The sequence below is a fragment of the Durio zibethinus genome, chromosome 24, assembly GCF_047325235.1.
Source record: "Durio zibethinus cultivar Kanyao isolate XHJ-2024 chromosome 24, ASM4732523v1, whole genome shotgun sequence".
Lineage (NCBI taxonomy): Eukaryota > Viridiplantae > Streptophyta > Magnoliopsida > Malvales > Malvaceae > Durio > Durio zibethinus.
The window spans coordinates 12,763,279-12,777,701 of NC_143185.1; positions in this window are offsets into that span (position 1 = coordinate 12,763,279).

Sequence of the window (14,423 nt, forward strand, 5' to 3'; positions counted from 1 at the left end):
GATCAAACTTATTTAGTTTAATGTTTTGCCATTTCAAAATAAGGATCAATTCAAGGCTCACACGGTCGTTTTTCATTTTCTAACTTGTAATTTAATCTTGATCATTTTCATTTCTTGACTCGTGATTTAAACGGGGTTGTATTCATTTTTTGACTCGTGGTTTAATACCGGTTGTTTTTATTTTCTGACTCGTGATTTAATTTTGGTCATTTTTATTTTTTGACTTGTGGTTTAATCCTAGTTATTTTTATTTTCTGACTCGAGGTTTAATCTCCGTTGTTTTAATTTTCTTACTCATGGATTAATCTAGGTCATTTTTTTTCTAACTCGTGGTTTAATCCTAGTCATTTTCATTTTTTGACTTGTGATTTAATTTTGATCATTTTTCATTCTTTGACTCATGATTTAATTTTGATCATTTTCATTTTTTGACTCATGATTTAATCTCGATCATTTTTCATTTTTTGACTTGTGGTTTAATCCATATCATTTTCATTTTTTGACTCATGATTTAATCTGAGTTGTTTTCATTTTTTGACTCATAGTTTAATCTCGGTCATTTTCATTTTCAGACTTGTGATTTAACTTCTATCATTTTCATTCTCTGACTCATGATTTAATTTTGGTCATTTTCACTTTTTGACTCGTGGTTTTATACTAGTCACTTTTCATTTTTTGACTCATAGTTTAATCTCGATCATTTTCAGTTTTTAACTCGTGGTTTAATCCGGATCATTTTCATTTTTTGAATCATGGTTTAATCTTGATCTTTTTTTCATTTTTTGATTCATGATTTAATTTTGGTCATTTTTCATTATTTGACTTGTGATTTAATTCCAATTGTTTTTATTTTCTAACTTGTGGTATTATCCCGATTGTTTTCATTTTTTATCCCATGATTTAATCTTGGTCATTTTCATTTCTCTAACTCATGATTTAATATCAGTCGTTAACATTTTCTTACTTGTGGTTTAATCTCGGTCTTTTCATTTTTTGACTCATGGTTTAATATTAGTCGTTTTTTCATTTTCTATCTTCTGGTTTAATCTCAATCATTTTTATTTTTTGACTTATGATTTAATCCCAGTTGTTTTCATTTTTTGACTTAAGGTTTAATCTTGGTCGTTTATATTTTTTGACTCATGATTTAATCTCAGTCATTTTCATTTCTGACTCGTGGTTTAATCTTGGTCATTTTTATTTTCTAATTCGTGGTTTAACCCTGGTCCATTTCATTTTTAAACTTGTGGTTTAATCTTGATCATTTTTCGTTATCTGACTTGTTTAATCTTGATCGTTTTTATTTTTTGAATCGTGGTTTAATCTGGGTCATTTTCATTTTTTGACTTATGGTTTAAGTCGAGTAATTTTAATTTTCTGACTCTGGTTCAATCCTGATTGTTTTCATTTTTTGACTTATGGTTTAATCCCAATCGTTTTCATTTTCTGACTCATGGTTTAATCCTGGTTGTTTTTGTTTTCTTACTCGTGATTTAATTCCAGTCATTTTTATTTTTTGACTCATGGTTTAATCCTATTCATTTTCATTTTCTATCTCTTGGTTAAATTCTCATTGTTTCCATTCTCTGACTTATGATTTAATCTCGGACATTTTCATTTTCTGACTCGTGATTTAATTCAATCATTTTTACTTTTAGACTCATGATTTTGTCTTGGTCATTTTCATTTTTTGACTCGTGATTTAATTTCAATCATTTTCATTTTTTGACTCGTGGTTTAATCTCGATCGTTTTCATTTTCTTACTCATGGTTTAATCCTAGTTGTTTTCATTTTTGGACTCATGGTTTAATCCTAGTTATTTTTTTTTTCTGTTCGGTGGTTTAATCTGATTCATTTTCATTTTCTGACTCATGTTTTAATTCGAGTCATTTTCATTTTTTGACTCTTGGTTTAACTCAGGTCGTTCTCATTTTTTGACTCATGCTTTAATCTCGATCGTTTTCATTTTTTGACTCACGATTTAATCCTTGTCATTTTCATTTTTTGATTGGTGATTTAATTTTAATTGTTTTCATTTTCTGATGCATTGTTTAATGTCGATTGCCTTCATTTTTTGACTCATGATTTAATCCCAATCATTTTTATTTCTTGACTCATGATTTAATTTAAGTTATTTTTATTTCTCTGACACATGATTTAATCCTAGTCACTTTTCATTTTTTGAATTATAGTTTAATCTCAATCATTTTTCCTTTTCTGATTCATGGTTTAATTCAGGTTTTTCTCATTTTCTGACTCAAGGTTCAATCCTAGTCATTTTCATTTTCTGACTTAGGGTATAACCCTGGTCATTTTCATTTTTTGACTCACGATTTAATCTCTATCTTTTTCATTTTTTAACTCATGTTTTAATCCTGATTATTTTCATTTTCTAACTCTTGGTTTAATCCTAGTCATTTTTCTTTTTTTGATTTTTGGTTTAATCCTTATTGTTTTAATATTTTTGACTCATTGTTAAATTTGGGTCGTTTTCATTTTTTGACTCGTGGTTTACTCCTAGTCTTTTTTTTTAACTAGTGGTTTAATCTCTATCATTTTTATTTTCTAACTCGTGCTTTAATTCTGGTCGTTTTTTATTTTTTGACTCATGATTTAATCTTGGTCATTTTCATTTTTTGGCTTATGATTTAAACCCAGTCGTATTCATCTTCTAACTTATGGTTTAATCCCAGTCAATTTCATTTTCTAACTTGGGGTTTAATCTCGATTGTTTTTCATTTTTGACTCGTGATTTAATCTTAATCATTTTCATTTCCTAACTCATGATTTAAACTTGGTCGTATTCATTTTTTGGCTCATAGTTTAATCTTAATCATTTTTGTTTTCTTACACGTAGTTTAGTCCTGATTGTTTTTCATTTTTTGAATCATGGTTTAATCCTGGTCATTTTTAGTTTTTGACTCATGGTTTAATCCTGATCGTTTTTCATTTTTTATTCATTGCTTAATCTCAGTTGTTTTCATTTTTTAACTCGGGGTTAAATCCTGATCGTTTTTATTTTTTGACTCGAGGTATAACCCTGGTCGTTTTCATTTTTTAACTTGCGATTTAATCCTGATCATTTTTATTTTTTGACTCGTGTTTTAATCTCAGTTGTTTTCATTTTCTAACTCATAATTTAATCTCGATCATTTTTTTTTGACTTATGGTTTAATCTTGGTCATTTTCATTTTTTGACTGGTGGTTAAATCCGAGTCATTTTCATTTTTTGACTTACGATTTAATCCTGATCATTTTTATTTTTTGACTCATGTTTTAATCTCAGTTGTTTTCATCTTCTAACACATAGTTTAATCTTGATCGTTTTTCTTTTTTTGACTAGTGGTTTAATCTTGGTCGTTTTCATTTTTTGACTGGTGGTTAAATCTAGGTCATTTTCATTTTCTAACTTGTGGTTTACTCTCAATTGTTTTTTATTTTTTGATTTGTTGTTGAATCTCACTTGTTTTCATTTTCGAACTTGTGGTTTAATTTTGGTCGTTTTCATTTTTTGACTCATGGTTTAATCCTGGTCATTTTCATTTTCTGGCTTGTGATTTAATTTTGATCATTTCATTTTTTGACTTGTGGTTTAATTCTAGTCATTTAAATTTTTAGACTAGTGCTTTAATCCTAGTCAATTTTTTTTTGATTGGTGGTTTAATCCTGATCATTTTCATTTTTTGACTCATAGTTTCATCTTGGTCATTTTCATTTTCTAACTCGAGGTTTAATCTTGGTCATTTTTCATTTTTTGACTTGTGATTTAATCCTAATTGTTTTTATTTTTTGACTCGTGATTTAATCTCGATCATTTTTATTTTTGACTCATGATTTAATCCTTATCATTTTTCATTTTTTGACTCATCATTTAATCTTAGTCGTTTTCATTTTTTGACTCATGATTTAAACTCGATTGTATTCATTTTCTAACTTGTGGTTTAATCTTGATTGTTTTTATTTTCTGACTCATTGCTTAATCCCTATCATTTTCATTTTCTGACTCGTGGTTTGATCCTGGTCATTTTCATTTTTTAACTCATGATTTAAGCTTGGTTGTTTTCATTTTTAGACTTGTGATTTAATCTTGATCTTTTTTATTTTTCAACTCATGCTTTAATTCTTGTCATTTTCATTCTCTAACTCATGATTTAATTTTGGTCATTTTCATTTTCTGACTTGTGATTTAATTTGGATCTTTTTTATTTTTTGACTTTTGATTTAATCCCTGTCGTTTTTATTTTCTAACTCATGGTTTAATCGCATATGTTTTTCTTTTTGTGACTCATGGTTTAATCCCAGTCATTTTCACTTTCTGACTCAGGGTTTAATCCCAGTCATTTTTCATTTTTTGACTCATGATTTGATCTCGATCACTTTCATTTTTTGATTCCTAGTTTAATCTTAACAGTTTTCATTTTTTGACTCTTGCTTTAAACCCGATTGTTTTCATTTTTTGACTCATGGTTTAATTTTAAGCGTTTTCATTCTTTGACTCTTGGTTTAATTCCTATCATTTTTATTCTTTGACTCATGGTTTAATCCTAGTCATTTTTCATTATCTGACTCGTTATTTAATCTCGATCGTTTTCATTTTTTAAATCGTGGTTTAATCCAGTCATTTTTATTTTCTTACTCATGGTTTAATCCTAATCGTTTTCATTTTTTGACTCATGGTTTAATCTTGGTTGTTTTCATTTTTTGATCCATGATTTAATCTCAATCATTTTTTTTTACTCATGATTTAATTTTGTTCATTTTAATTTTTTGATGTGGTTTAATCCCGATCATTTTTTATTTTTTAACTCATCATTTAGTCCTGATCGTTTTCATTTATTGACTTATGATTTAAATTCGATTGTATTCATTTTTTGACTCATGGTTTAATCTTGGTAGTTTTTATTTTTTGACTCATAGTTTAATCCTTGACTCGTCATTTAAACTTGATCATTTTCATTTTTTGGCTCATTATTTAATCTGGTTGTTTTCATTCTCTGACTTGTTGTTTAATCCCAATCGTTTTCATTTTCTGACTTGTGGTTTAATCCTGATCATTTTTCATTTTTTGACTTGTGGTTTAATCCCAATTGTTTTTCTTTCCCGACTTATGGATTAATCTTGGTTGTTTTTATTTTCTGACTCATGGTTTAATCCTAGTTGTTTTCATTTTTTGAATCATGATTTAATTTTGGTAATTTTTCATTCTCTAACTTGTGATTTAATTTCAATCGTTTTCATTTTTTGACTAGTGGATCCTAGTCATTTTTCATTTTCTGACTCACGATTTAGTCCCGATTGTTCTCTTTTTTTGACTCATGATTTAATCCAGGTTGTTTTTATTTGGTTTAACCTCGATCATTTTCATTTTTTGACTTGTGATTTAACGTCAGTCATTTTTCATTTTCTGACTCATGATTTAATTTTGATCATTTTTTTTGACTCGTGGTTTAATCCAAGTCATTTTTATTTTTTTGAATCACGGTTTACTCTTGGTCATTTTCATTTTTTAACTCATGATTTAATTTCGATCATTTTTCATTCTCTGAGTTGTTATTTAATTCTGGTCATTTTTATTTTTTCACTCGTGGCATAATTCAAGTCGTTTTCATTTTCCAACTCATGGTATAATCCTGGTCGTTTTCATTTTTAGTCCCGTGATTTAATATTGGTCATTTTCATTTCTTTGACTCATGATTTAATGCTAGTCGTTATCTTTTTCTTACTCATGGTTTAATCTTGGTTGTTTCCATTTTTTGATTCGTGGTTTAATCCCAACGTTTTTCATTTTTTGTCTCCTAGTCTAATCTCATTCATATTTATTTTCTGACTCATGATTTAATCCTAGATGTTTTCATTTTCTAACTCATGGTTTGATCTTGATTGTTTTCATTTTCTGACTCATGATTTAATATCGATCATTTTTATTTTCTGACTCACAATTTAATCTCGGCCATTTTCATTTTCTAACTCATGGTTTAACCCTGGTCCATTTCATTTTTAGACTTGTAGTTTAATCCTGATCATTTTTCATTGTCTAACTCATTATTTAATCCTGATCATTTTCATTTTCTAAATCATCATTTAATCTAGGTTATTTTCATTTTCTGATGCGTGGTTTGACTTAGGTCATTTTAATTTTTTGACTTGTGATTTAATGCCTATCGTTTTCATTTTTTAACTCATGGTTTAATCCCGCTGTTTTCATTTTTGACTCGTGGTTTAATCCAATTGTTTTCATTTTTGACTCATGGATAAATTCTCATTTGTTTTCATTCTCTGACTTATGATTTAATCTTAGTCATTTTCATTTTTTGATTCGTGATTTAATCCGGTCATTTTCATTTTTGACTCGTGATTTTATCCTAGTCCTTTTCATTTTTTGACTCGTGATTTAATTTTGATTGTTTTCATTTTTTGACTCATGGTTTAATCTCGATCATTTTCATTTTCTTACTAGTGATTTAATTTTGATTTTTTTCATTTTATGATGTGTGGTTTAATGCTGGTTGTTTTCATTTTCTGACTAGTGATTTAATCCTAATCGTTTTTATTTCTTGACTCATGATTTAACCCTAATCGTATTCATTTTTTGACTCACAATTTAATCTTGATCATTTTCATTTTTGTCTCATGGTTTAATCCTAATCGTTTTCATTTTTTGACTCGTGATTTAATTCAGGTCATTTTTATTTTTGACTCATGGTTTAATCCCAATCTTTTTCATTTTTTAACTCTTGGTTTAATTCCCATCATTTTCATTTTTTGACTCGTAATTTCATTTCAATCATTTTCATTTTCTTACTCATGATTTAACCTCTACATTTTCATTTTTTGACTCATGGTTCAATTTTGATCATTTTCATTTTTTGACTCGTGTTTCAATTTTGATCATTTTCATTTTTTGACTCATGGTTTAATCTGGGTCATTTTCATTTTTTGACTTGTGGTTTAATCCTGGTCGTTTTCATTTCTTGACTCATGGTTTAATTTTGATTGTTTTCATTTTCTGATTCGTGCTTTAATCCTAGTCTTTTTTCATTTTCTAACTTGTGATTTAATCCCGATCATCTTCATTTTCTGACTCATGATTTAAACCTTATTGTATTCATTTTTTTGACTCATGGATTAATCTCGGTCATTTTCATTTTTTGACTTAAGGTTTAATCCCAACAATTTTCATTTTCTGACTCATGATTTAATTCTAGTTGTTTTTATTTTTTGAGTTATGGTTTAATCTAGGCCATTTTTATTTTTTAACTCGTGGTCTAATTCCCATCAATTTCATTCCCTAACTTGTGATTTAATTTCTATCGTTTTCATTTTTTGACTCGTGATTTAATCATTGCTGTTTTTATTTTTTGACTTATGATTTAATTCCAATCATTTTCATTTTTTGACTCGTGGTTTAATTCTGATCATTTTCATTTTCTGACTCATGGTTTAATTCTCGTCATTTTCATTCTCTGACTCGTGATTTAATTCCAACCGTTTTTATTTTTTGACTCTTGTCTTAATCCTATTATTTTCATTTTCTAACTCGTGATTTAATTTCACTTGTTTTCATTTTTTAACTCATGGTTTTATCCTGGTTGTTTTTATTTTTTGACTCATAGTTTAATTCCTATCATTTTCATTATTTGACTCAGGATTTAATTCTAACATTTTTATTTTTTTACTCATGATTTAATCTCTATCGTTTTCATTTTCTGACTTGTGGTTTAGTCTTGATCGTTTTCCATTTTTTGACTCATAGTTTAATCTTGGTCATTTTCATTTTTTTAATCTTGGTCATTTTCATTTTTTGACTTGTGATTTAATTTTGGTCATTTTCATTTTTTGACTCATGATTTAATCCCGATCATTTTTATTTTCTGACTCATGGTTTAATCAATATCACTTTTATTTTTTGACTCGTAGTTTAATCTGGGTTATTTTTATTTTCTGACTTGTAGTTTAGTCCTAGTTGTTTTTCTTTTTCTAATTGGCAGTTTAATTTCGATCATTTTCATTTTTTGACTCACGATTTAATTCGAGTCATTTTCATTTTCTAACTCATGGTTTAATCTAGGTCATTTTTCATTTTCTAACTTGTGGTTTAATCCCAGTCATTTTTATTTTCTGACTCCTAGTTCAATCCTGATCATTTTTCATTTTTTGACGTGCAGTTTAATCATGGTCATTTTTATTTTTTGACTCATGGTTTAATCATAGTGGTTTTCATTTTCTGAGTCATGGTTTAATGCTAGACGTTTCCATTTTTTGACTCGTGATTTTATCCCTGTCATTTTCATTTTTTCACTATTGATTTAATCTTGGTCATTTTTATTCTATGACTCGTGATTTAATCCCTATTATTTTCATTTTTTGACTCTGGGTATAACCTTTGTCTTTTTCATTTTCTGACTTGTGGTTCAATCCTAATCGTTTTCATTTTTTGACTCATGTTTTAATCTCAGTCATTTTCATTTTCTAACTTGTGTTTTAATCTCGGTCATTTTCATTTTCTAACTCATAGTTTAATCCCAGTCGTTTTTTCTTTTTTTGACTTATAGTTTACTCCTGATCATTTTCATTTTCTCACTCATGGTTAAATTCAAGTCATTTTTATTTTTTGATTCGTGGTTTACTTCTAATCATTTTTGCTTTTTTGACCAGTGGTTTAATCTTGATCATTTTCATTTTTTGACTTGTGGTTTAATCTCGATCGTTTTTCATTTTTTGACTCGTGATTTAATCTCGATTGTTTTTATTTCTTGACTCGTGATTTAAACTCGGTCATACTCATTTTTTGACACATGATTTAATCTGGTCTTTTTCATTTTTTGACTCATAGTTTAATCTGATCATTTTAATTTTTTGACTCGTGATTTAATCGGGGTCATTTTCATTTTCTAAGCCATGGTTTATTCCCAATCTTTTTTATTTTTTGACTCGTGATTTAATTTTGGTCATTCTCATTTCTTGACTCATGATCTAAACCTAGTCGTATTCTTTTTTGGCTCGTGATTTAATCTAGGTCATTTTCATTTTCTGACTCATAGTTTAATCTTAGTCATTTTTCATTTACCGGTTCATGCTTTAATCCTAATCATTTTGATTTTTTGACTTATGGTTTAATCTCAGATGTTTTCATTTTTTGACTCGAAGTTTACTCTCGATCATTTTCATTTTCTAACTCGTGGTTTAATCTTGGTCCTTTTTATTTTTTGAGTCATGTTTTAATCTTGGTCATTTTCATTCATTTTCATTTTCTAACTCATGGTTTAATCTTGGTTGTTTTTTATTTTTTTTTTGACTTATGGTTTAATCTTGGTCATTTTCATTTTTGACTCATGGTTTACTCTCAGTAGTTTTTCATTTTCTGACTTATGCTTTACTCTTAGTAATTTTTTATTTTCTAACTCGTGGTTTAATCCTAATCATTTTCATTTTCTGACTTGTAGTTTAATTTCAGTCGTTTTCATTTTTTGACTAGTGTTTTAATCCCAGTCATTTTTATTTTTTGACTCATGATTTATTTTTGGTTATTTTCATTTTCTGACTACTGGTTTAATTCAATCATTTTCATTTTTAGACTCATGGTTTAATCCTAATTCTTTTTCTTTTTCTGACTAGTGATTTAATCTTAGTCATTTTCATTTTTTAAATTGTGGTTTAATCTTAGTATTTTTCATTTTCTGACTTGTGATTTAATCTCAAACGTTTTCATTTCCTGACTCATGATTTAAACTTGGTCGTATTCATTTTTTGACTTATGGTTTAATTTTGGTCATTTTCATTTTCTGACTGGTGGTTCAATCTTGATCGTTTTCATTTTCTAACTTACGGTTTAATGTTGGCCATTTTTCATTTTTTCACTCGTGATTTAATCCCAGTCGTTTTCATTTTCTGACTCCTGATTTAAACCCAATCGTATTCATTTTTTGACTCATGGTTTAATCCCAATCTTTTTCATTTTCTGACTCATGATTTAATCTTAGTCATTTTCATTTTTTGACTCGTGATTTAATTTCAGTTATTTTCATCTTTTGACTTGTCATTTAATCCCAATTTTTTTCATTTTTAACTTGTGGTTTAATTTTCATCATTTTCATTTTTTAACTCATGATTTAATTTTGATCATTTTCATTTTTTGACTCGTTATTTAATTTCGATCATTTTCATTTTTTAACTCGTGATCTAATCTCTATCGTTTTCATTTTTTGACTTGTGGTTTAATCTTGATCTTTTTTTTTTCTTTTGACTCATGGTTTAATCTCGATCGTTTTCATTTTCTAACTCAAGGTTTAATCTTGGTTGTTTTTCATTTTCTGACTCCAGGTTTAATCTCGGTTGTTTTCATTTTTTAACTTGTGGTTTAATCTCAATTGTTTTCATTTCCTAACCCATGGTTTAATTCCAGTCATTTTTATTTTCTGACTTTCGGTTTAATTTTGGTCGTTTTTATTCTCTGACTCGTGATTTAATTCTTTTCATTTTCTATCTCATGGTTTTAATTCGGGCCATTTTTCATTCTCTAACTCGTTGTTTAATCCCAATCATTTTCATTTTCTTACTCGTGGCTTAATCCCACTCATTTTTTATTTTTTGACACGTGGTTTAAAATCGGTTATTTTTATTTTTTGACTCGTGGTTTAATCCCAGTCATTTTCATTTTCTGACTCATGGTTTAATCCCAATTGTTTTCATTTCATGACCAATGATTTAATTTTGATCGTTTTCATTTTCTGACCCTGAGATTTCATTTTCTAACTTATGGTTTAAACCCTATCATTTTATTTTTTTAACTCGTGGTTTAATGATGGTCATTTTCATTTTTTGACACGTGATTTAATCCCGATCTTTTTTATTTTCTAACTCATGGTTTAATCTCAATCTTTTTAAAATTTTTTACTTATGATTTAATCCCAATCATTTTCATTTTTTGACTCATTGTTTAGTCCCAGTCATTTTCATTTTTTGATTCATGATTCATGATTTACTCTCTGTCATTTTCATTTTCTAACTCATGACTTAATTTTGATTGTTTCCATTTTTTGAAATATGGTTTAATCCCCATCATTTTCATTTTTTGACTCGTGATTTAATCTCGATCGTTTTCATTTTCTGACTCATGGGTTAATCCTGATTGTTTTCATTTTTTGACTCATGGTTTAACCTTGATCTTTCTTTTTGATTGGTGGTTTACTCTTGATCATTTTCATTTTCTAAATCAAGGTCTAATCTGGGTCATTTTCATTTTTTAACTTGTAATTTGATTTGGGTCATTTTCATTTGCTAACTTGTGGTTTAATCTTAATCATTTTTCATTTTTTTGAATTGTCGTTAAATCCTAGTTGTTTTCATTTTTTGACTCACGATTTAAAGTTGATCGTTTTCATTTTCTGACTTGCAATTTAATCTTGGTCATTTTCATTTTCTGACTTATGGTTTAAACTCGATCATTTTCATTTTTTGGCTCGTGGTTTAATCTTGATCGTTTTCATTTTCTAACTTGTAGTTTAATCCTGATCTTTTTTATTTTTTGATTCATGGTTTGATCCTAGTCATTGTCATTTTTTGACTCGTGGTTTAATTTCGATTATTTTTCATTTTCTAATTCGTTGTTTAGTCTCGGTTGTTTTCATTTTTTGACTAAGGATTTAATCTCGGTTGTTTTCATTTTCTAACTCAGGGTATAACTTTGGTCGTTTTTATTTTTTGACTCATGGTTTAATCTCGATGGTTTTTCATTTTCTAACTTGTGATTTAATCCTAGTCATTTTCATTTTTTGACTCATGTTTAAGTTTTGATCATTTTCATTTTCTGACCCGTGATTTACTCAGTCATTTTTCATTTTTGACTCATGGTTTAATCCTGGTCATTTTCATTTTTTGCCTCATGGTTTAATCCTGGTCATTTTCATTTTTTGCCTCATGGTTTAGTTCCGATTGTTTTCATTTTTTGACTCATAGTTTAATGCCAGTCATTTTCATTTTTTGACTTGTGATTTAATTCTAGTTGTTTTCATTTTATAACTTATGGTTTAATTTTGATCGTTTTCATTTTCAGTCTCATGATTTAATCTAAGTCATTTTTCTTTTTTTGACTGGTGGTTTAATCCCTGTCATTTTCATTTTTTGACTCATGGTTTAATCTTGCTCATTTTTTATATTCACTTGTGATTTAATCCTGGATGTTTTCATTTCCTAACTCATGATTTAAACTCGATCATATTCATTTTTTGACTCATTATTTAATTCTGGTCATTTTTGTTTTTTGACTTGTGGTTTAATCATGATCGTTTTTATTTTTTCACTCATGGTTTAATCCCGATTGTTTTTCATTTTCTAACTTGTGATTTAATCCTGGTTGTTTTCATTTTTTGACTCATGACTTAAACCCGATCATATTCATTTTCTGACTCATGATTTAATCTCGGTCATTTTCATTTTCTAATTCATGGTTTAATCCTAATCATTTTCATTTTTTGACTCGTGGTTTAATCTTGGTCATTTTCATTTTTTGACTCATGATTTAATTCCAGTTATTTTCATTTTTTGACTCATGGTTTAATCCCTATCTTTTTCAAATTTTAACTCATGGTTTAATTCCCATCGTTTTCATTATTTGACTTGTGATTTAATTTTAATCGTTTTCATTTTTTGACTCATGATTTAATTTTGACCATTTTCATTTTTTGACTCGTGATTTAATCATTGTCATTTTTATTTTCTTACTCATTGTTTAATCTCGATCATTTTTCTTTTTTTGACTCATGGTTTAATCCCGACCATTTTCATTTTTTGACTCATTGTTTAATCTCGGTCGTTTTCACTTTTTGACTCATGGTTTAATCCTGGTCATTTTTCATTTTTTGACTTATGGTTTAATCTTGATTTTTTTCATTTTTTGACTCTTGGTTTAATTTTGGTTGTTTTCATTATTGAAGTCTTAGTTTAATTTTAATCATTTTTATTCTCTGACTCATGATTTAATTCTTGTCACCTTTATTTTCTGTCTCATAGTTTAATTCTGGCCATTTTTCATTTTCTGACTCATGGTTTAATCCCAGTCATTTTTATTTTCTAATTCATGGCTTAATCCTACTTATTTTTCATTTTTTGATTCATGGTTTAGGATCGGTTAATTTCATTTTTTAACTCATGGTTTAATCTCAGTTGTTTTCATTTTTTAACTCGTGATTTAATCCCGATCATTTCCATTTTATGACCCGTGATTTAATTTTGGTCATTTTCATTTTTTGACCCATGGTTTTATCTCGATTGTTTTTTTTTTGACTCGTGGTTCAAACTAGACCATTTTGTTTTTCTGACTCGTGGTTCAATCATGGATAGTTTAATCATGATCATTTTCATTTTTTAACTTGTGGTTTAATTCTAGTCGTTTTCATTTTTTTGACTCATGGTTTAATCATGAACTTTTTCAATTTTTGACTCGTGATTTAATCCTAGTTATTTTCATTTTTTGACTTGTGGTTTAATCCAAGTCATTTTCATTTTCTGACTCACTATTTAATTTTTGTCATTTTCATTCTCAAATTCATGATTTAGTTCTGATCTTTTTCATTTTCTAAATCATCATTTAATCCCTATCATTTTCATTTTTGGACTCGTCATTTAATTTTGATCATTTTCATTTTTTAACTTATGGTTTAATCCCGATCGTTTTTATTTTTTGACTCATGATTTAATCTCGATCGTTTTCATTTCTTTGACTCATGATTTACTACTGGTCATTTCATTTCCTTACTCATGTTTTAATCTTGATCACTATTTTCTGACTCGTGGTTTAATCCTAGTCATTTTGAATTTTTGACTCATAGTTTAATCCTAGTCATTTTCATTTTTTGATCCATGGTTTAATTCTAATCATTTTTCTTTTTTTAACTCATGGTTTAATCCCGATCATTTTCATTTTTTAACTAGTTGTTTAATCCAAGTTGTTTTCATTTTTGACTCATGGTTTAATATGAGTCGTTTTCCTTTTCTAACTTACGATTTAACCCAAGTCATTTTTATTTTCTGACTCATGTTTTAATCTCGATCGTTGTCATTTTTTTACTCGTGGTTTAATCCTAGTCGTTTTCATTTTCTAACTCATGGTTTCATCTCAGTCATTTTCATTTATTGACCTATGATTTAATCCCTGTCATTTTCATTTTCTGACTCATGATTTAATCCTGATCATTTTAATTTTTTAAATTGTGGTTTAATCACGATCATTTTCATTTTTTGACTCATGGTTTAATCCAGTCATTTTCATTTTTTGACTCATATTTTAATCTTGATCATTTTTTGACTCATATTTTAATCTTGATCATTTTTTTCTGACTGTTGGTTTAATCCTGATCATTTTTATTTTTTGACTCGTGGTTTAATCAAGTCATTTTCATTTTATGACTCGTGGTTTAATTTGGGT